The 19,462-nt window shown below is 46.8% G+C and overlaps 45 pseudogenes; all 45 read right to left on the bottom strand.

Moving 5' to 3' along the window:
* Nucleotides 1-408: 408 nt before the first annotated feature.
* On the bottom strand, nt 409-527 carry LOC140286615 (5S ribosomal RNA; annotated as a pseudogene).
* A 269-nt stretch (nt 528-796) lies between these two features.
* LOC140286846 (5S ribosomal RNA) lies at nt 797-915 on the bottom strand (annotated as a pseudogene).
* A 269-nt stretch (nt 916-1,184) lies between these two features.
* Nucleotides 1,185-1,303, bottom strand: LOC140286839 (5S ribosomal RNA; annotated as a pseudogene).
* Nucleotides 1,304-1,572: 269 nt separating this feature from the next.
* LOC140286891 (5S ribosomal RNA) lies at nt 1,573-1,691 on the bottom strand (annotated as a pseudogene).
* Nucleotides 1,692-1,960: 269 nt separating this feature from the next.
* Nucleotides 1,961-2,079, bottom strand: LOC140286583 (5S ribosomal RNA; annotated as a pseudogene).
* A 269-nt stretch (nt 2,080-2,348) lies between these two features.
* LOC140286844 (5S ribosomal RNA) lies at nt 2,349-2,467 on the bottom strand (annotated as a pseudogene).
* Nucleotides 2,468-2,736: 269 nt separating this feature from the next.
* On the bottom strand, nt 2,737-2,855 carry LOC140286912 (5S ribosomal RNA; annotated as a pseudogene).
* Nucleotides 2,856-3,124: 269 nt separating this feature from the next.
* LOC140286753 (5S ribosomal RNA) lies at nt 3,125-3,243 on the bottom strand (annotated as a pseudogene).
* Nucleotides 3,244-3,512: 269 nt separating this feature from the next.
* Nucleotides 3,513-3,631, bottom strand: LOC140286665 (5S ribosomal RNA; annotated as a pseudogene).
* Nucleotides 3,632-3,900: 269 nt separating this feature from the next.
* LOC140286764 (5S ribosomal RNA) lies at nt 3,901-4,019 on the bottom strand (annotated as a pseudogene).
* A 269-nt stretch (nt 4,020-4,288) lies between these two features.
* LOC140286730 (5S ribosomal RNA) lies at nt 4,289-4,407 on the bottom strand (annotated as a pseudogene).
* A 272-nt stretch (nt 4,408-4,679) lies between these two features.
* On the bottom strand, nt 4,680-4,798 carry LOC140286860 (5S ribosomal RNA; annotated as a pseudogene).
* A 269-nt stretch (nt 4,799-5,067) lies between these two features.
* On the bottom strand, nt 5,068-5,186 carry LOC140286768 (5S ribosomal RNA; annotated as a pseudogene).
* A 269-nt stretch (nt 5,187-5,455) lies between these two features.
* Nucleotides 5,456-5,574, bottom strand: LOC140286664 (5S ribosomal RNA; annotated as a pseudogene).
* A 269-nt stretch (nt 5,575-5,843) lies between these two features.
* On the bottom strand, nt 5,844-5,962 carry LOC140286761 (5S ribosomal RNA; annotated as a pseudogene).
* A 269-nt stretch (nt 5,963-6,231) lies between these two features.
* Nucleotides 6,232-6,350, bottom strand: LOC140286728 (5S ribosomal RNA; annotated as a pseudogene).
* A 272-nt stretch (nt 6,351-6,622) lies between these two features.
* On the bottom strand, nt 6,623-6,741 carry LOC140286870 (5S ribosomal RNA; annotated as a pseudogene).
* A 269-nt stretch (nt 6,742-7,010) lies between these two features.
* LOC140286767 (5S ribosomal RNA) lies at nt 7,011-7,129 on the bottom strand (annotated as a pseudogene).
* Nucleotides 7,130-7,398: 269 nt separating this feature from the next.
* Nucleotides 7,399-7,517, bottom strand: LOC140286822 (5S ribosomal RNA; annotated as a pseudogene).
* A 269-nt stretch (nt 7,518-7,786) lies between these two features.
* On the bottom strand, nt 7,787-7,905 carry LOC140286582 (5S ribosomal RNA; annotated as a pseudogene).
* A 269-nt stretch (nt 7,906-8,174) lies between these two features.
* LOC140286897 (5S ribosomal RNA) lies at nt 8,175-8,293 on the bottom strand (annotated as a pseudogene).
* Nucleotides 8,294-8,562: 269 nt separating this feature from the next.
* On the bottom strand, nt 8,563-8,681 carry LOC140286857 (5S ribosomal RNA; annotated as a pseudogene).
* Nucleotides 8,682-8,950: 269 nt separating this feature from the next.
* LOC140286608 (5S ribosomal RNA) lies at nt 8,951-9,069 on the bottom strand (annotated as a pseudogene).
* Nucleotides 9,070-9,491: 422 nt separating this feature from the next.
* On the bottom strand, nt 9,492-9,610 carry LOC140286856 (5S ribosomal RNA; annotated as a pseudogene).
* Nucleotides 9,611-9,879: 269 nt separating this feature from the next.
* LOC140286909 (5S ribosomal RNA) lies at nt 9,880-9,998 on the bottom strand (annotated as a pseudogene).
* A 269-nt stretch (nt 9,999-10,267) lies between these two features.
* LOC140286579 (5S ribosomal RNA) lies at nt 10,268-10,386 on the bottom strand (annotated as a pseudogene).
* A 269-nt stretch (nt 10,387-10,655) lies between these two features.
* LOC140286845 (5S ribosomal RNA) lies at nt 10,656-10,774 on the bottom strand (annotated as a pseudogene).
* Nucleotides 10,775-11,046: 272 nt separating this feature from the next.
* On the bottom strand, nt 11,047-11,165 carry LOC140286661 (5S ribosomal RNA; annotated as a pseudogene).
* Nucleotides 11,166-11,562: 397 nt separating this feature from the next.
* On the bottom strand, nt 11,563-11,681 carry LOC140286792 (5S ribosomal RNA; annotated as a pseudogene).
* A 269-nt stretch (nt 11,682-11,950) lies between these two features.
* LOC140286557 (5S ribosomal RNA) lies at nt 11,951-12,069 on the bottom strand (annotated as a pseudogene).
* Nucleotides 12,070-12,341: 272 nt separating this feature from the next.
* Nucleotides 12,342-12,460, bottom strand: LOC140286598 (5S ribosomal RNA; annotated as a pseudogene).
* Nucleotides 12,461-12,729: 269 nt separating this feature from the next.
* On the bottom strand, nt 12,730-12,848 carry LOC140286745 (5S ribosomal RNA; annotated as a pseudogene).
* A 397-nt stretch (nt 12,849-13,245) lies between these two features.
* Nucleotides 13,246-13,364, bottom strand: LOC140286791 (5S ribosomal RNA; annotated as a pseudogene).
* A 1,045-nt stretch (nt 13,365-14,409) lies between these two features.
* On the bottom strand, nt 14,410-14,528 carry LOC140286692 (5S ribosomal RNA; annotated as a pseudogene).
* Nucleotides 14,529-14,797: 269 nt separating this feature from the next.
* LOC140286805 (5S ribosomal RNA) lies at nt 14,798-14,916 on the bottom strand (annotated as a pseudogene).
* Nucleotides 14,917-15,185: 269 nt separating this feature from the next.
* On the bottom strand, nt 15,186-15,304 carry LOC140286843 (5S ribosomal RNA; annotated as a pseudogene).
* A 269-nt stretch (nt 15,305-15,573) lies between these two features.
* Nucleotides 15,574-15,692, bottom strand: LOC140286556 (5S ribosomal RNA; annotated as a pseudogene).
* Nucleotides 15,693-15,961: 269 nt separating this feature from the next.
* On the bottom strand, nt 15,962-16,080 carry LOC140286775 (5S ribosomal RNA; annotated as a pseudogene).
* Nucleotides 16,081-16,349: 269 nt separating this feature from the next.
* On the bottom strand, nt 16,350-16,468 carry LOC140286836 (5S ribosomal RNA; annotated as a pseudogene).
* Nucleotides 16,469-16,740: 272 nt separating this feature from the next.
* LOC140286597 (5S ribosomal RNA) lies at nt 16,741-16,859 on the bottom strand (annotated as a pseudogene).
* A 269-nt stretch (nt 16,860-17,128) lies between these two features.
* On the bottom strand, nt 17,129-17,247 carry LOC140286774 (5S ribosomal RNA; annotated as a pseudogene).
* A 269-nt stretch (nt 17,248-17,516) lies between these two features.
* LOC140286735 (5S ribosomal RNA) lies at nt 17,517-17,635 on the bottom strand (annotated as a pseudogene).
* Nucleotides 17,636-17,907: 272 nt separating this feature from the next.
* Nucleotides 17,908-18,026, bottom strand: LOC140286865 (5S ribosomal RNA; annotated as a pseudogene).
* Nucleotides 18,027-18,686: 660 nt separating this feature from the next.
* On the bottom strand, nt 18,687-18,805 carry LOC140286595 (5S ribosomal RNA; annotated as a pseudogene).
* A 269-nt stretch (nt 18,806-19,074) lies between these two features.
* LOC140286811 (5S ribosomal RNA) lies at nt 19,075-19,193 on the bottom strand (annotated as a pseudogene).
* Between the last annotated feature and the right edge of the window lie 269 nt (nt 19,194-19,462).

Raw genomic sequence — 19,462 nt, 5'->3', positions numbered from 1 at the left:
TGTGTGGCTTCGGGCGTCTGGTGGTCTCTCGGGTCGTGGGGACTGGGTTGGTGATTGCTGGGGGGGACTGTGTGTCGGGCTTGGAGGGCAGTTTTGGGGGCTTGCAGGTGGGGCTGTCTTGCGGTGTGGGGCGGGGTCCCTTAGGGGCCTTGGGGTGGTGGCTGCTAAGTACTGGAATCATACACTTCCTCTATGTAACCAGATAATTGCCGAGAAAGGCTGACTTGTAGTGGGCACATCTTCCTCCCTGATGTGATTATTCTCTGCAGCTGAAACTGAGACTCTCAGATCACTTCGTGTCTGCCAACAAAGAAGCAGCAGCTGCTGAAGATGACCAACTTCCTCATGTGTCACAGGATGATCAGACGTTGCAACAAAAGACATGCAGGTGGTCGAGAGAAGAGAAGAAGCTTACAGCACCTGGTATTCCCAAGAGATCTCCCATCCAAGTACTAACCAGGCCCAACACTGCTTGGCTTCCGAGATCAGACGAGGTCAGGCATGTTCAGGGTGGTGTGGCCGTAAGCAACAATGTCTCTGACAAATGTGCATTATATAGGTACTGGAATCATACGGTTCCTCTATGCAACCAGATAATTGCCGAGAAAGGCTGATGTGTAGCGGGCATATCATCTTCTCTGATGTGGTCATTCTCTGCAACTGAAACTGAGACTCTCAGATCACCTCGTGTCTATCAACAAAGCAGCAGCTGCTGAAGATGACCAACTTCCTCATGTGTCACAGGGTGATCAGACGTTGCAACAAAAGACATGCAGGTGGTAGAGAGAAGAGAAAAAGCTTACCATACCTGGCATTCCCAAGAGGTCTTCCATCCAAGTACTAACCAGGCCCAAACCTCCTTGGCTTCCGAGATCAGACGAGGTCGAGCATGTTCAGGGTGGTGTGGCCGTAAGCAACAATGTCTCTGACTAATGTGCATTATATAGGTACTGGAATCATACGGTTCCTCTATGCAACCAGATCATTTCCGAGAAAGGCTGATGTGTAGTGGGCACATCTTCTTCCCTGACGTGATTATTCTCTGCAGCTGAAACTGAGACTCTCAGATCACTTTGTGTCTGCCAACAAAGCAGCAGCAGCTGAAGATGACCAACTTCCTCATGTGTCACAGGGTGATCAGACGTTGCAACAAAAGACATGCAGGTGGTAGAGAGAAGAGAAAAAGCTTACAGCACCTGGTATTCCCAGAGAGTCTATCATCCAAGTACTAACCAGGCCCAAACCTGCTTGGCTTCCGAGATCAGACGTGGTCAGGCATATTCAGGGTGGTGTGGCGGTAAGCAACCATAACTGTGACAAATGTGCATTATAAAGATATTGGAATCATACAGTTCCTCTATGTAACCAGATAATTGCCAAGAAAAGCTGATAAGTAGTGGGCACATCTTCTTCCCTGACGTGATTATTCTCTCGAGCTGAAACTGAGACTCTCAGATCACTTTGTGTCTGCCAACAAAGCAGCAGAAGCTGAAGATGACCAACTTCCTCATGTGTCACAGGGTGATCAGACGTTGCAACAAAAGACATGCAGGTGGTAGAGAGAAGAGAAAAAGCTTACAGCACCTCGTATTCCCAAGAGGTCTTCCATCCAAGTCCAAACCAGGCCCAACTGTGCTTGGCTTCCGAGATCAGACGAGGTCGGGCATGTTCAGGGTTGTGTGGCCGTAAGCAACAATGTCTCTGACAAATGTGCATTATATAGGTACTGGAATCATATGGTTCCTCTATGCAACCAGATAATTGCCGAGAAAGGCTGATGTGTAGCGGGCATATCATCTTCTCTGATGTGATCATTCTCTTCAGCTGAAACTGAGACTCTCAGATCACTTCGTGTCTGCCAACAAAGCAGCAGCAGCTGAAGATGACCACCTTCCTCATGTGTCACAGGGTGATCAGACGTTGCAACAAAAGACATGCAGGTGGTAGAGAGAAGAAAAAAAGCTTACAGCACCTGGTATTCCCAAGCGGTCTCCCATCAAAGTACTAACCAGGCCCAACCCTCCTTGGCTTCCGAGATCAGACGAGGTTGGACATATTCAGGGTGGTTTGGCCGTAAGCAACAATCTCTGTGACAAATGCGCATTATATAGGCAATCAAATCATATGGTTCCTCTATGTAACCAGATAATTGCAGAGAAAGGCTGATATGTAGCGGGCATATCTTTTTCCCTGACGTGATAATTCTCTCCAGCTGAAAATGAGACTCTCAGATCACTTCGTGTCTGCCAACAAAGCAGCAGCAGCTGAAGATGACCAACTTCCTCATGTGTCACAGGGTGATCAGACATTGCAACAAAAGACATGCAGGTGGTTGAGAGAAGAGAAAAAGCTTAAAGCACCTGGTATTCCCAAAAGGTCTTCCATCCAAGTACAAACCAGGCCCAACTGTGCTTGGCTTCCGAGATCAGACGAGGGCGGGCATGTTCAGGGTGGTGTGGCCGTAAGCAACAATATCTCTGAAAAATGTGCATTATATAGGTACTGGAATCATACGGTTCCTCTATGCAACCAGATAATTGCAGAGAAAGGCTGATGTGTAGTGGGCACATCTTGTTCCCTGACGTGATCATTCTCTTCAGCTGAAACTGAGACTCTCAGATCACTTCGTGTTTGCCAACAAAGCAGCCGCAGCTGAAGATGACCAAATACCTCATGTGTCACAGGGTGATCAGACGTTGCAACAAAACACATGCAGGTGGTAGAGAGAAGAGAAAAACCTTACAGCACCTGGTATTCCCAAAAGGTCTCCCACCCAAGTACTAACCAGGCCCAACACTGCTTGGCTTCCGAGATCAGACGAGGTCGAGCATGTTCAGGGTGGTGTGGCCGTAAGCAACAATGTCTCTGACTAATGTGCATTATATAGGTACAGGAATCATACGGTTCCTCTATGTAACCAGATAATTGCAGAGAAAGGCTGATGTGTAGTGGGCACATCTTCTTCCCTGACGTGATTATTCTCTTCAGCTGAAACTGAGACTCTCAGATCACTTCGTGTCTTCCAACAAAGCAGCAGCAGCTGAAGATGGCCAACTTCCTCATGTGTCACAGGGTGATCAGACGTTGCAACAAAAGACATGCAGGTTGTAGAGAGAAGAGAAAACGCTTACAGCACCTGGTATTCCCAAGCAGTCTCCCATTCAAGTACTAACCAGGCCCAACCCTCCTTGGCTTCCGAGATCAGACGAGGTCAGGCTTATTCAGGGTGGTGTGGCCGTAAGGAACAATTTCTGTGACACATGTGCATTATATAGGTACTGGAATCATACACTTCCTCTATGAAACCAGATAATTGCCGAGAAAGGCTGAGTTGTAGTGGGCACATATTCTTCCCTGATGTGATTATTCTCTGCAACTGAAACTGAGACTCTCAGATCACTCTGTGTCTGCCAACAAAGCAGCAGCAGCTGAAGATGACCAACTTCCTCATGTGTCACAGGGTGATCAGACGTTGCAAAAAAAGACATGCAGGTGGTAGAGAGAAGAGAAAAAGCTTACAGCACCTGGTATTTTCAAGCGGTCTCCCACCAAAGTACTAACCAGGCCCAACTCTTCTTGGCTTCCGAGATCAGACGAGGTCAGGCATATTGAGGGTGGTGTGGCCGTAAGCAACAATGTCTGTGACAAATGTGCATTATATAAGTACAGGAATCATACGGTTCCTCTATGTAACCAGATAATTGCTGAGAAAGGCTGATGTGTAGTGGGCACATCTTCTTCCCTGACGTGATTATTCTCTTCAGCTGAAACTGAGACTCTCAGATCACTTCGTGTCTGCCAACAAAGCAGCAGCAGCTGAAGATGACCAACTTCCTCATGTGTCACAGGGTGATCAGACGTTGCAACAAAAGACATGCAGGTTGTTGAGAGAAGAGAAAACGCTTACAGCACCTGGTATTCCCAAGCAGTCTCCCATTAAAGTACTAACCAGGCCCAACCCTCCTTGGCTTCCGAGATCAGACGAGGTCGGGCATATTCAGGGTGGTGTGATCGTAAGGAACAATTTCTGTGACAAATGTGCATTATATAGGTACTGGAATCATACACTTCCTCTATGTAACCAGATAATTGCAGAGAAAGGCTGACTTGTTATGGGCACATCTTCTTCCCTGATGTGATTATTCTCTGCAGCTGAAACTGAGACTCTCAGATCACTTGGTGTCTGCCAACAAAGCAGCAGCAGCTGAAGATCACCAACTTCCTCATGTGTCACAGGGTGATCAGACGTTGCAACAAAAGACATGCAGGTTGTAGAGAGAAGAGAAAACGCTTACAGCACCTGGTATTCCCAAGCAGTCTACCATCCAAGTACTAACCAGGCTCAAACGTGCTTGGCTTCCGAGATCAGACGAGGTCGGGTATATTCAGGGTGGTGTGGCCGTAAGCAACAATAACTGTGACAAATGTGCATTATATAAGTACTGGAATCATACACTTCCTCTATGTAACCAGATAATTTCCGAGAAAGGCTCACTTGTTATGGGCATATCTTCTTCCCTGATGTGATCATTCTCTGCAGCTGAAACTGAGACTCTCAGATCACTTCGTGTCTGCCAACAAAGCAGCAGCAGCTGCTGAAGATGACCAACTTCCTCATGTGTCATAGGGTGATCAGACGTTGCAACAAAAGACATGCAGGTGGTAGAGAGAAGAGAAAAAGCTTACCACACCTAGTATTCCCAAGAGGTCTCCTATCCAAGTACTAACCAGGCCCAAACCTCCTTGGCTTCCGAGATCAGACGAGGTCGAGCATGTTCAGGGTGGTGTGGCCATAAGCAACAATGTCTCTGACAAATGTGCATTATATAGGTACTGGAATCATACGGTTCCTCTATGCAACCAGATCATTTCCGAGAAAGGCTGATGTGTAGTGGGCACATCTTCTTCCCTGACGTGATTATTCTCTGCAGCTGAAACTGAGACTCTCAGATCACTTTGTGTCTGCCAACAAAGCAGCAGCAGCTGAAGATGACCAACTTCCTCATGTGTCACAGGGTGATCAGACGTTGCAACAAAAGACATGCAGGTGGTAGATAGAAGAGAAAAAGCTTACAGCACCTGGCATTCCCAGAGAGTCTACCATCCAAGTACAAACCAGGCCCAAACCTGCTTGGCTTCCGAGATCAGACGTGGTCGGGCATATTCAGGGTGGTGTGGCGGTAAGCAACCATAACTGTGACAAATGTGCATTATAAAGGTACTGGAATCATACAGTTCCTCTATGTAACCAGATAATTGCCGAGAAAAGCTGATAAGTAGTGGGCACATCTTCTTCCCTGACGTGATTATTCTCTCGAGCTGAAACTGAGACTCTCAGATCACTTTGTGTCTGCCAACAAAGCAGCAGCAGCTGAAGATGACCAACTTCCTCATGTGTCACAGGGTGATCAGACGTTGCAAAAAAAGACATGCAGGTGGTAGAGAGAAGAGAAAAAGCTTACAGCACCTGGTATTTTCAAGCGGTCTCCCACCAAAGTACTAACCAGGCCCAACTCTTCTTGGCTTCCGAGATCAGACGAGGTCAGGCATATTGAGGGTGGTGTGGCCGTAAGCAACAATGTCTGTGACAAATGTGCATTATATAAGTACAGGAATCATACGGTTCCTCTATGTAACCAGATAATTGCTGAGAAAGGCTGATGTGTAGTGGGCACATCTTCTTCCCTGACGTGATTATTCTCTTCAGCTGAAACTGAGACTCTCAGATCACTTCGTGTCTGCCAACAAAGCAGCAGCAGCTGAAGATGACCAACTTCCTCATGTGTCACAGGGTGATCAGACGTTGCAACAAAAGACATGCAGGTTGTTGAGAGAAGAGAAAACGCTTACAGCACCTGGTATTCCCAAGCAGTCTCCCATTAAAGTACTAACCAGGCCCAACCCTCCTTGGCTTCCGAGATCAGACGAGGTCGGGCATATTCAGGGTGGTGTGATCGTAAGGAACAATTTCTGTGACAAATGTGCATTATATAGGTACTGGAATCATACACTTCCTCTATGTAACCAGATAATTGCAGAGAAAGGCTGACTTGTTATGGGCACATCTTCTTCCCTGATGTGATTATTCTCTGCAGCTGAAACTGAGACTCTCAGATCACTTGGTGTCTGCCAACAAAGCAGCAGCAGCTGAAGATCACCAACTTCCTCATGTGTCACAGGGTGATCAGACGTTGCAACAAAAGACATGCAGGTTGTAGAGAGAAGAGAAAACGCTTACAGCACCTGGTATTCCCAAGCAGTCTACCATCCAAGTACTAACCAGGCTCAAACGTGCTTGGCTTCCGAGATCAGACGAGGTCGGGTATATTCAGGGTGGTGTGGCCGTAAGCAACAATAACTGTGACAAATGTGCATTATATAAGTACTGGAATCATACACTTCCTCTATGTAACCAGATAATTTCCGAGAAAGGCTCACTTGTTATGGGCATATCTTCTTCCCTGATGTGATCATTCTCTGCAGCTGAAACTGAGACTCTCAGATCACTTCGTGTCTGCCAACAAAGCAGCAGCAGCTGCTGAAGATGACCAACTTCCTCATGTGTCATAGGGTGATCAGACGTTGCAACAAAAGACATGCAGGTGGTAGAGAGAAGAGAAAAAGCTTACCACACCTGGTATTCCCAAGAGGTCTCCTATCCAAGTACTAACCAGGCCCAAACCTCCTTGGCTTCCGAGATCAGACGAGGTTGAGCATGTTCAGGGTGGTGTGGCCGTAAGCAACAATGTCTCTGACAAATGTGCATTATATAGGTACTGGAATCATACGGTTCCTCTATGCAACCAGATCATTTCCGAGAAAGGCTGATGTGTAGTGGGCACATCTTCTTCCCTGACGTGATTATTCTCTGCAGCTGAAACTGAGACTCTCAGATCACTTTGTGTCTGCCAACAAAGCAGCAGCAGCTGAAGATGACCAACTTCCTCATGTGTCACAGGGTGATCAGACGTTGCAACAAAAGACATGCAGGTGGTAGATAGAAGAGAAAAAGCTTACAGCACCTGGCATTCCCAGAGAGTCTACCATCCAAGTACAAACCAGGCCCAAACCTGCTTGGCTTCCGAGATCAGACGTGGTCGGGCATATTCAGGGTGGTGTGGCGGTAAGCAACCATAACTGTGACAAATGTGCATTATACAGGTACTGGAATCATACAGTTCCTCTATGTAACCAGATAATTGCCGAGAAAAGCTGATAAGTAGTGGGCACATCTTCTTCCCTGACGTGATTATTCTCTCGAGCTGAAACTGAGACTCTCAGATCACTTTGTGTCTGCCAACAAAGCAGCAGAAGCTGAAGATGACCAACTTCCACATGTGTCACAGGGTGATCAGACGTTGCAACAAAAGACATGCAGGTGGTAGAGAGAAGAGAAAAAGCTTACAGCACCTCGTATTCCCAAGAGGTCTTCCATCCAAGTACAAACCAGGCCCAACTGTGCTTGGCTTCCGAGATCAGACGAGGTCGGGCATGTTCAGGGTTGTGTGGCCGTAAGCAACAATGTCTCTGACAAATGTGCATTATATAGGTACTGGAATCATACGGTTCCTCTATGCAACCAGATAATTGCCGAGAAAGGCTGATGTGTAGCGGGCATATCATCTTCTCTGATGTGATCATTCTCTTCAGCTGAAACTGAGACTCTCAGATCACTTTGTGTCTGCCAACAAAGCAGCAGCAGCTGAAGATGACCACCTTCCTCATGTGTCACAGGGTGATCAGACGTTGCAACAAAAGACATGCAGGTGGTAGAGAGAAGAAAAAAAGCTTACAGCACCTGGTATTCCCAAGCGGTCTCCCATCAAAGTACTAACCAGGCCCAACCCTCCTTGGCTTCCGAGATCAGACGAGGTTGGACATATTCAGGGTGGTTTGGCCGTAAGCAACAATCTCTGTGACAAATGCGCATTATATAGGTAATCAAATCATATGGTTCCTCTATGTAACCAGATATTTGCAGAGAAAGGCTGATATGTAGCGGGCATATCTTGTTCCCTGACGTGATAATTCTCTCCAGCTGAAAATGAGACTCTCAGATCACTTCGTGTCTGCCAACAAAGCAGCAGCAGCTGAAGATGACCAACTTCCTCATGTGTCACAGGGTGATCAGACATTGCAACAAAAGACATGCAGGTGGTTGAGAGAAGAGAAAAAGCTTAAAGCACCTGGTATTCCCAAGAGGTCTTCCATCCAAGTACAAACCAGGCCCAACTGTGCTTGGCTTCCGAGATCAGACGAGGAAGGGGATGTTCAGGGTGGTGTGGCCGTAAGCAACAATATCTCTGAAAAATGTGCATTATATAGGTACTGGAATCATACGGTTCCTCTATGCAACCAGATAATTGCAGAGAAAGGCTGATGTGTAGTGGGCACATCTTGTTCCCTGACGTGATCATTCTCTTCAGCTGAAACTGAGACTCTCAGATCACTTCGTGTTTGCCAACAAAGCAGCCGCAGCTGAAGATGACCAAATACCTCATGTGTCACAGGGTGATCAGACGTTGCAACAAAAGACATGTAGGTTGTAGAGAGAAGAGAAAACGCTTACAGCACCTGGTATTCCCAAGCAGTCTCCCATTAAAGTACTAACCAGGCCCAACCCTCCTCGGCTTCCGAGATCAGACGAGGTCAGGCTTATTCAGGGTGGTGTGGCCGTAAGGCACAATTTCTGTGAAAAATGTGCATTATATAGGTACTGGAATCATACACTTCCTTTATGAAACCAGATAATTGCCGAGAAAGGCTGACTTGTAGTGGGCACATATTCTTCCCTGATGTGATTATTCTCTGCAGCTGAAACTGAGACTCTCAGATCACTCTGTGTCTGCCAACAAAGCAGCAGCAGCTGAAGATGACCAACTTCCTCATGTGTCACAGGGTGATCAGACGTTGCAAAAAAAGACATGCAGGTGGTAGAGAGAAGAGAAAAAGCTTACAGCACCTGGTATTTTCAAGCGGTCTCCCACCCAAGTACTAACCAGGCCCAACTGTGCTTGGCTTCCGAGATCAGACGAGGTCAGGCATATTCAGGGTGGTGTGGCCGTAAGCAACAATGTCTGTGACAAATGTGCATTATATAAGTACAGGAATCATACGGTTCCTCTATGTAACCAGATAATTGCTGAGAAAGGCTGATGTGTAGTGGGCACATCTTCTTCCCTGACGTGATTATTCTCTTCAGCTGAAACTGAGACTCTCAGATCACTTCGTGTCTTCCAACAAAGCAGCAACAGGTACTGGAATCATACGGTTCCTCTATGCAACCAGATAATTGCAGAGAAAGGCTGATGTGTAGTGGGCACATCTTGTTCCCTGACGTGATCATTCTCTTCAGCTGAAACTGAGACTCTCAGATCACTTCGTGTTTGCCAACAAAGCAGCCGCAGCTGAAGATGACCAAATACCTCATGTGTCACAGGGTGATCAGACGTTGCAACAAAAGACATGTAGGTTGTAGAGAGAAGAGAAAACGCTTACAGCACCTGGTATTCCCAAGCAGTCTCCCATTAAAGTACTAACCAGGCCCAACCCTCCTCGGCTTCCGAGATCAGACGAGGTCAGGCTTATTCAGGGTGGTGTGGCCGTAAGGAACAATTTCTGTGAAAAATGTGCATTATATAGGTACTGGAATCATACACTTCCTCTATGAAACCAGATAATTGCCGAGAAAGGCTGACTTGTAGTGGGCACATATTCTTCCCTGATGTGATTATTCTCTGCAGCTGAAACTGAGACTCTCAGATCACTCTGTGTCTGCCAACAAAGCAGCAGCAGCTGAAGATGACCAACTTCCTCATGTGTCACAGGGTGATCAGACGTTGCAAAAAAAGACATGCAGGTGGTAGAGAGAAGAGAAAAAGCTTACAGCACCTGGTATTTTCAAGCGGTCTCCCACCCAAGTACTAACCAGGCCCAACTCTGCTTGGCTTCCGAGATCAGACGAGGTCAGGCATATTCAGGGTGGTGTGGCCGTAAGCAACAATGTCTGTGACAAATGTGCATTATATAAGTACAGGAATCATACGGTTCCTCTATGTAACCAGATAATTGCTGAGAAAGGCTGATGTGTAGTGGGCACATCTTCTTCCCTGACGTGATTATTCTCTTCAGCTGAAACTGAGACTCTCAGATCACTTCGTGTCTTCCAACAAAGCAGCAACAGCTGAAGATGACCAACTTCCTCATGTGTCACAGGGTGATCAGACGTTGCAACAAAAGACATGCAGGTTGTAGAGAGAAGAGAAAACGCTTACAGCACCTGGTATTCCCAAGCAGTCTCCCATTAAAGTACTAACCAGGCCCAACCCTGCTTGGCTTCCGAGATCAGACGAGGTCGGGCTTATTCAGGGTGGTGTGGCCGTAAGCAACAATATCGGTGACAAATGTGCATTATATAGGTACTGGAATCATACACTTCCTCTGTGTAACCAGATAATTGCCGAAAAAGGCTGACTTGTAGTGGGCTCATCTTCCTCCTTGATGTGATTATTCTCTTCAGCTGAAACTGAGACTCTCAGATCACCTCGTGTCTATCAACAAAGCAGCAGCAGCTGAAGATGACCAACTTCTTCACGTGTCACAGGGTGATCAGACGTTGCAACAAAACACATGCAGGTGGTAGAGAGAAGAGAAAAAGCTTACAGCACCTGGTACTCCCAAGCTGTCTCCCATCCAAGTACTAACCAGGTACAACCCTGCTTGGCGTCCGAGATCAGACGAGGTCAGGCTTCTTCAGGGTGGTGTGGCCGTAAGCAAAAATGTCTCTGACAAATGTGCATTATATAGGTACTGGAATCATACGGTTCCTCTATGCAACCAGATAATTGCCGAGAAAGGCTGATGTGTAGCGGGCAAATAATCTTCTCTGATGTGATCATTCTCTGCAACTGAAACTGAGACTCTCAGATCACTTCGTGTCTGCCAACAAAGCAGCATCAGCTGCTGAAGATGACCAACTTCCTCATGTGTCATAGGGTGATCAGACGTTGCAACAAAAGACATGCAGGTGGTAGAGAGAAGAGAAAAAGCTTAAAGCACCTGGTATTCCCAAGAGGTCTTCCATCCAAGTACTAACTAGGCCCAACCCTCCTTGGCTTCCGAGATCAGACGAGGTCGGGCATGTTCAGGGTGGTGTGGCCGTAAGCAACAATGTCTCTGACAAATGTGCATTATATAGGTACTGGAATCATACGGTTCCTCTATGCAACCAGATCATTTCCGAGAAAGGCTGATGTGTAGTGGGCACATCTTCTTCCCTGACGTGATTATTCTCTGCAGCTGAAACTGAGACTCTCAGATCACTTCGTGTCTGCCAACTACGGTTCCTCTATGCAACCAGATAATTGCCGAGAAAGGCTGATGTGTAGCGGGCAAATCATCTTCTCTGATGTGATCATTCTCTGCAACTGAAACTGAGACTCTCAGATCACTTCGTGTCAGCCAACAAAGCAGCAGCAGCTGAAGATGACCAACTTCCTCATGTGTCACAGGGTGATCAGACGTTGCAACAAAAGACATGCAGGTGGTAGAGAGAAGAGAAAAAGCTTACAGCACCTGGTATTCCCAAGCTGTCTCCCATCCAAGTACTAAGGAGGCTCAACCCTGCTTGGCTTCCGAGATCAGACGAGGTCGGGCATGTTCAGGGTGGTGTGGCCGTAAGCAACAATGTGTCTGACAAATGTGCATTATATAAGTACAGGAATCATACGGTTCCTCTATGTAACCAGATAATTGCTGAGAAAGGCTGATCTGTAGTGGGCACATCTTCTTCCCTGAAGTGATTATTCTCTCTAGCTGAAACTGAGACTCTCAGATCACTTCGTGTCTTCCAACAAAGCAGCAGCAGCTGAAGATGGCCAACTTCCTCATGTGTCACAGGGTGATCAGACGTTGCAACAAAAGACATGCAGGTGGTAGAGAGAAGAGAAAAAGCTTAAGGCACCTGGTATTCCCAAGCGGTCTCCCATTCAAGTACTAACCAGGCCCAACCCTGCTTGGCTTCCGAGATCAGACGAGGTTGGGCTTATTCAGGGTGGTGTGGCCGTAAGCAACAACATCGGTGACAAATGTGCATTATATAGGTACTGGAATCATACGGTTCCTCTATGCAACCAGATAATTGCCGAGAAAGGCTGATGTGTAGCGGGCAAATAATCTTCTTCCCTGACGTGATAATTTTCTCCAGCTGAACATGAGACTCTCAGATCACTTCGTGTCTGCCAACAAAGCAGCAGAAGCTGAAGATGACCAACTTCCTCATGTGTCACAGGGTGATCAGACGTTGCAACAAAAGACATGCAGGTGGTAGAGAGAAGAGAAAAAGCTTAAGGTACCTGGTATTCCCAAGCGGTCTCCCATTCAAGTACTAACCAGGCCCAACCGTGCTTGGCTTCCGAGATCAGACGAGGTCGGGCTTATTCAGGGTGGTGTGGCCGTAAGCAACAATATCGGTGACAAATGTGCATTATATAGGTACTGGAATCATACACTTCCTCTGTATAACCAGATAATTGCCGAAAAAGGCTGACTTGTAGTGGGTTCATCTTCCTCCTTGATGTGATTATTCTCTGGAGCTGAAACTGAGACTCTCAGATCACCTCGTGTCTATCAACAAAGCAGCAGCAGCTGAAGATGACCAACTTCTTCACGTGTCACAGGGTGATCAGACGTTGCAACAAAAGACATGCAGGTGGTAGAGAGAAGAGAAAAAGCTTACAGCACCTGGTATTCCCAAGCTGTCTCCCATCCAAGTACTAACCAGGTACAACCCTGCTTGGCGTCCGAGATCAGACGAGGTCGGGCTTATTCAGGGTGGTGTGGCCGTAAGCAACAACGTCTCTGACAAATGTGCATTATATAGGTACTGGAATCATACGGTTCCTCTATGTAACCAGATAATTGCTGAGAAAGGCTGATGTGTAGTGGGCAAATCTTCTTCCCTGACGTGATTATTCTCTGCAGCTGAAACTGAGACTCTCAGATCACTTCGTGTCTGCCAACTACGGTTCCTCTATGCAACCAGATAATTGCCGAGAAAGGCTGATGTGTAGCGGGCAAATCATCTTCTCTGATGTGATCATTCTCTGCAACTGAAACTGAGACTCTCAGATCACTTCGTGTCAGCCAACAAAGCAGCCGCAGCTGAAGATGACCAACTTCCTCATGTGTCACAGGGTGATCAGACGTTGCAACAAAAGACATGCAGGTGGTAGAGAGAAGAGAAAAAGCTTACAGCACCTGGTATTCCCAAGCTGTCTCCCATCCAAGTACTAAGGAGGCTCAACCCTGCTTGGCTTCCGAGATCAGACGAGGTCGGGCATGTTCAGGGTGGTGTGGCCGTAAGCAACAATGTGTCTGACAAATGTGCATTATATAAGTACAGGAATCATACGGTTCCTCTATGTAACCAGATAATTGCTGAGAAAGGCTGATCTGTAGTGGGCACATCTTCTTCTCTGATGTGATTATTCTCTCCAGCTGAAACTGAGACTCTCAGATTACCTCATGTCTGCCAACAAAGCAGCAGGAGCTGAAGATGACCAACTTCCTCATGTGTCACAGGGTGATCAGACGTTGCAACAAAAGACATGCAGGTGGTCAAGAGAAGACAAAAAGCTTACAGCACCTGGTAATCCCAAGCAGTCTCCCATCTAAGTACTAACCAGGCCCAACCCTACTTGGCTTCCGAGATAAGACAAGGTGGGGCTTATTCAGGGTGGTGTGGCGGTAAGCAAATATATTTGTTACAAATGTGAATTATATAGGTACTGGAATCATACACTTCCTCTATGAAACCAGATAATTGCCGAGAAAGGCTGATGTGTAGTGGGCATATCATCTTCTCTGATGTGATCATTCTCTTCAGCTGAAACTGAGACTCTCAGATCACTTCGTGTCTGCCAACAAAGCAGCAGCAGCTGAAGATGACCAACTTCCTCATGTGTCACAGGGTGATCAGACGTTGCAACAAAACACATGCAGGTGGTAGAGAGAAGAGAAAAAGCTTACAGCACCTGGTATTCCCAAGCAGTCTCCCATTGAAGTACAAACCAGACCCAACCCTGCTTGGCTTCCGAGATAAGACAAGGTGGGGCTTATTCAGGGTGGTGTGGCGGTAAGCGACAATATCTGTTACAAATGTGAATTATATAGGTACTGGAATCATACACTTGCTCTATGAAACCAGATAATTGCCGAGAAAGGCTGACTTGTAGTGGGTTCATCTTCCTCCTTGATGTGATTATTCTCTGCAGCTGAAACTGAGACTCTCAGATCACTTCGTGTCTGCCAACAAAGCAGCAGCTGCTGAAGATGACCAACTTCCTCATGTGTCACAGGGTGATCAGACGTTGCAACAAAAGACATGCAGGTTGTAGAGAGAAGAGAAAACGCTTACAGAACCTGGTATTCCCAAGCAGTCTCCCATTAAAGTACTAACCAGGCCCAACACTGCTTGGCTTCCGAGATCAGACGAGGTCGGGCTTATTCAGGGTGGTGTGGCCGTAAGCAACAATATTGGTGACAAATGTGCATTATATAGGTACTGGAATCATATACTTCCTCTGTATAACTAGATAATTGCCGAAAAAGGCTGACTTGTAGTGGGTTCATCTTCCTCCTTGATGTGATTATTCTCTGCAGCTGAAACTGAGACTCTCAGATCACCTCGTGTCTATCAACAAAGCAGCAGCAGCTGAAGATGACTAACTTCTTCACGTGTCACAGGGTGATCAGACGTTGCAACAAAAGAAATGCAGGTGGTAGAGAGAAGAGAAAAAGCTTACAGCACCTGGTATTCCCAAGCTGTCTCCCATCCAAGTACTAACCAGGTACAACCCTGCTTGGCGTCCGAGATCAGACGAGGTCGGGCTTATTCAGGGTGGTGTGGCCGTAGGCAACAATGTCTCTGACAAATGTGCATTATATAGGTACTGGAATCATACGGTTCCTCTATGCAACCAGATAATTGCCGAGAAAGGCTGTTGTGTAGCGGGCAAATCATCTTCTCTGATGTGATCATTATCTGCAACTGAAACTGAGACTCTCAGATCACTTCGTGTCAGCCAACAAAGCAGCAGCAGCTGAAGATGACCAACTTCCTCATGTGTCACAGGGTGATCAGGAGTTGCAACAAAAGACATGCAGGTGGTAGAGAGAAGAGAAGAAGCTTACAGCACCTGGTATTCCCAAGCAGTCTCCCATCCACGTACTAAGGAGGTTCAACCCTGCTTGGCTTCCGAGATCAGACGAGGTCGGGCATGTTCAGGGTGGTGTGGCCGTAAGCAACAATGTGTCTGACAAATGTGCATTATATAAGTACAGGAATCATACGGTTCCTCTATGTAACCAGATAATTGCTGAGAAAGGCTGATCTGTAGTGGGCACATCTTCTTCCCTGAAGTGATTATTCTCTTTAGCTGAAACTGAGACTCTCAGATCACTTCGTGTCTTCCAACAAAGCAGCAGCAGCTGAAGATGGCCAACTTCCTCATGTGTCACAGGGTGATCAGACGTTGCAACAAAAGACATGCAGGTGGTAGAGAGAAGAGAAAAAGCTTAAGGCACCTGGTATTCCCAAGCGGTCTCCCATTCAAGTACTAACCAGGCCCAACCCTGCTTGGCTTCCGAGATCAGACGAGGTTGGGCTTATTCAGGGTGGTGTGGCCGTAAGCAACAATATCGGTGACAAATGTGCATTATATAGGTACTGGAATCATACACTTCCTCTGTATAACCAGATAATTGCCGAAAAAGGCTGACTTGTAGTGGATTCATCTTCCTCCTTGATGTGATTATTCTCTGGAGCTGAAACTGAGACTCTCAGATCACCTTGTGTCTATCAACAAAGCAGCAGCAGCTGAAGATGACCAACTTCTTCACGTGTCACAGGGTGATCAGACGTTGCAACAAAAGACATGCAGGTGGTAGAGAGAAGAGAAAAAGCTTACAGCACCTGGTATTCCCAAGCTGACTCCTATCCAAGTACTAACCAGGTACAACCCTGCTTGGCGTCCGAGATCAGACGAGGTCGGGCTTATTCAGGGTGGTGTGGCCGTAAGCAACAATGTCTCTGACAAATGTGCATTATATAGGTACTGGAATCATACGGTTCCTCTATGCAACCAGATAATTGCCGAGAAAGGCTGATGTGTAGCGGACAAATCATCTTCTCTGATGTGATCATTCTCTGCAACTGAAACTGAGACTCTCAGATCACCTCGTGTCTATCAACAAAGCAGCAGCAGCTGAAGATGACCAACTTCTTCACGTGTCACAGGGTGATCAGACGTTGCAACAAAAGACATGCAGGTGGTAGAGAGAAGAGAAAAAGCTTACAGCACCTGGTATTCCCAAGCTGTCTCCTATCCAAGTACTAACCAGGTACAACCCTGCATGGCGTCCGAGATCAGACGAGGTCGGGCTTATTCAGGGTGGTGTGGCCGTAAGCAACAATGTCTCTGACAAATGTGCATTATATAGGTACTGGAATCATACGGTTCCTCTATGCAACCAGATAATTGCCGAGAAAGGCTGATGTGTAGCGGGCAAATCATCTTCTTCCCTGACGTGATAATTTTCTCCAGCTGAACATGAGACTCTCAGATCACTTCGTGTCTGCCAACAAAGCAGCAGAAGCTGAAGATGACCAACTTCCTCATGTGTCACAGGGTGATCAGACGTTGCAACAAAAGACATGCAGGTGGTAGAGAGAAGAGAAAAAGCTTAAGGTACCTGGTATTCCCAAGCGGTCTCCCATTCAAGTACTAACCAGGCCCAACCGTGCTTGGCTTCCGAGATCAGACGAGGTCGGGCTTATTCAGGGTGGTGTGGCCGTAAGCAACAATATCGGTGACAAATGTGCATTATATAGGTACTGGAATCATACACTTCCTCTGTATAACCAGATAATTGCCGAAAAAGGCTGACTTGTAGTGGATTCATCTTCCTCCTTGATGTGATTATTCTCTGGAGCTGAAACTGAGACTCTCAGATCACCTCGTGTCTATCAACAAAGCAGCAGCAGCTGAAGATGACCAACTTCTTCACGTGTCACAGGGTGATCAGACGTTGCAACAAAAGACATGCAGGTGGTAGAGAGAAGAGAAAAAGCTTACAGCACCTGGTATTCCCAAGCTGACTCCTATCCAAGTACTAACCAGGTACAACCCTGCTTGGCGTCCGAGATCAGACGAGGTCGGGCTTATTCAGGGTGGTGTGGCCGTAAGCAACAATGTCTCTGACAAATGTGCATTATATAGGTACTGGAATCATACGGTTCCTCTATGCAACCAGATAATTGCCGAGAAAGGCTGATGTGTAGCGGACAAATCATCTTCTCTGATGTGATCATTCTCTGCAACTGAAACTGAGACTCTCAGATCACCTCGTGTCTATCAACAAAGCAGCAGCAGCTGAAGATGACCAACTTCTTCACGTGTCACAGGGTGATCAGACGTTGCAACAAAAGACATGCAGGTGGTAGAGAGAAGAGAAAAAGCTTACAGCACCTGGTATTCCCAAGCTGTCTCCTATCCAAGTACTAACCAGGTACAACCCTGCTTGGCGTCCGAGATCAGACGAGGTCGGGCTTATTCAGGGTGGTGTGGCCGTAAGCAACAATGTCTCTGACAAATGTGCATTATATAGGTACTGGAATCATACGGTTCCTCTATGCAACCAGATAATTGCCGAGAAAGGCTGATGTGTAGCGGGCAAATCATCTTCTTCCCTGACGTGATAATTTTCTCCAGCTGAACATGAGACTCTCAGATCACTTCGTGTCTGCCAACAAAGCAGCAGAAGCTGAAGATGACCAACTTCCTCATGTGTCACAGGGTGATCAGACGTTGCAACAAAAGACATGCAGGTGGTAGAGAGAAGAGAAAAAGCTTACAGCACCTGGTATTCCCAAGCTGACTCCTATCCAAGTACTAACCAGGTACAACGCTGCTTGGCGTCCGAGATCAGACGAGGTCGGGCTTATTCAGGGTGGTGTGGCCGTAAGCAACAATGTCTCTGACAAATGTGCATTATATAGGTACTGGAATCATACGGTTCCTCTATGCAACCAGATAATTGCAGAGAAAAGCTGATGTGTAGTGGACAAATCATCTTCTCTGATGTGATCATTCTCTGCAACTGAAACTGAGACTCTCAGATCACCTCGTGTCTATCAACAAAGCAGCAGCAGCTGAAGATGACCAACTTCTTCACGTGTCACAGGGTGATCAGACGTTGCAACAAAAGACATGCAGGTGGTAGAGAGAAGACAAAAAGCTTACAGCACCTGGTAATCCCAAGCAGACTCCCATCTAAGTACTAACCAGGTACAACCCTGCTTGGCGTCCGAGATAAGACAAGGTGGGGCTTATTCAGGGTGGTGTGGCCGTAAGCAACAATGTCTCTGACAAATGTGCATTATATAGGTACTGGAATCATACGGTTCCTCTATGCAACCAGATAATTGCCGAGAAAGGCTGATGTGTAGCGGGCAAATCATCTTCTTCCCTGACGTGATAATTTTCTCCAGCTGAACATGAGACTCTCAGATCACTTCGTGTCTGCCAACAAAGCAGCAGAAGCTGAAGATGACAAACTTCCTCATGTGTCACAGGGTGATCAGACGTTGCAACAAAAGACATGCAGGTGGTAGAGAGAAGAGAAAAAGCTTAAGGTACCTGGTATTCCCAAGCGGTCTCCCATTCAAGTACTAACCAGGCCCAACCGTGCTTGGCTTCCGAGATCAGACGAGGTCGGGCTTATTCAGGGTGGTGTGGCCGTAAGCAACAATATCGGTGACAAATGTGCATTATATAGGTACTGGAATCATACACTTCCTCTGTATAACCAGATAATTGCCGAAAAAGGCTGACTTGTAGTGGGTTCATCTTCCTCCTTGATGTGATTATTCTCTGGAGCTGAAACTGAGACTCTCAGATCACCTCGTGTCTATCAACAAAGCAGCAGCAGCTGAAGATGACTAACTTCTTCACGTGTCACAGGGTGATCAGACGTTGCAACAAAAGACATGCAGGTGGTAGAGAGAAGAGAAAAAGCGTACAGCACCTGGTATTCCCAAGCTGTCTCCCATCCAAGTACTAACCAGGTACAACCCTGCTTGGCGTCCGAGATCAGACGAGGTCGGGCTTATTCAGGGTGGTGTGGCCGTAAGCAACAATGTCTCTGACAAATGTGCATTATATAGGTACTGGAATCATACGGTTCCTCTATGCAACCAGATAATTGCCGAGAAAGGCTGATGTGTAGCGGGGAAATCATCTTCTCTGATGTGATCATTATCTGCAACTGAAACTGAGACTCTCAGATCACTTCGTGTCAGCCAACAAAGCAGCAGCAGCTGAAGATGACCAACTTCTTCACGTGTCACAGGGTGATCAGACGTTGCAACAAAAGACATGCAGGTGGTAGAGAGAAGAGAAAA

Source organism: Leuresthes tenuis, unplaced genomic scaffold (assembly GCF_036924035.1).
Source record: "Leuresthes tenuis unplaced genomic scaffold, fLeuTen1.0.hap1 SCAF_98, whole genome shotgun sequence".
Taxonomy (NCBI): domain Eukaryota; kingdom Metazoa; phylum Chordata; class Actinopteri; order Atheriniformes; family Atherinopsidae; genus Leuresthes; species Leuresthes tenuis.
This window is presented reverse-complemented; position numbering and strand designations above follow the sequence as displayed.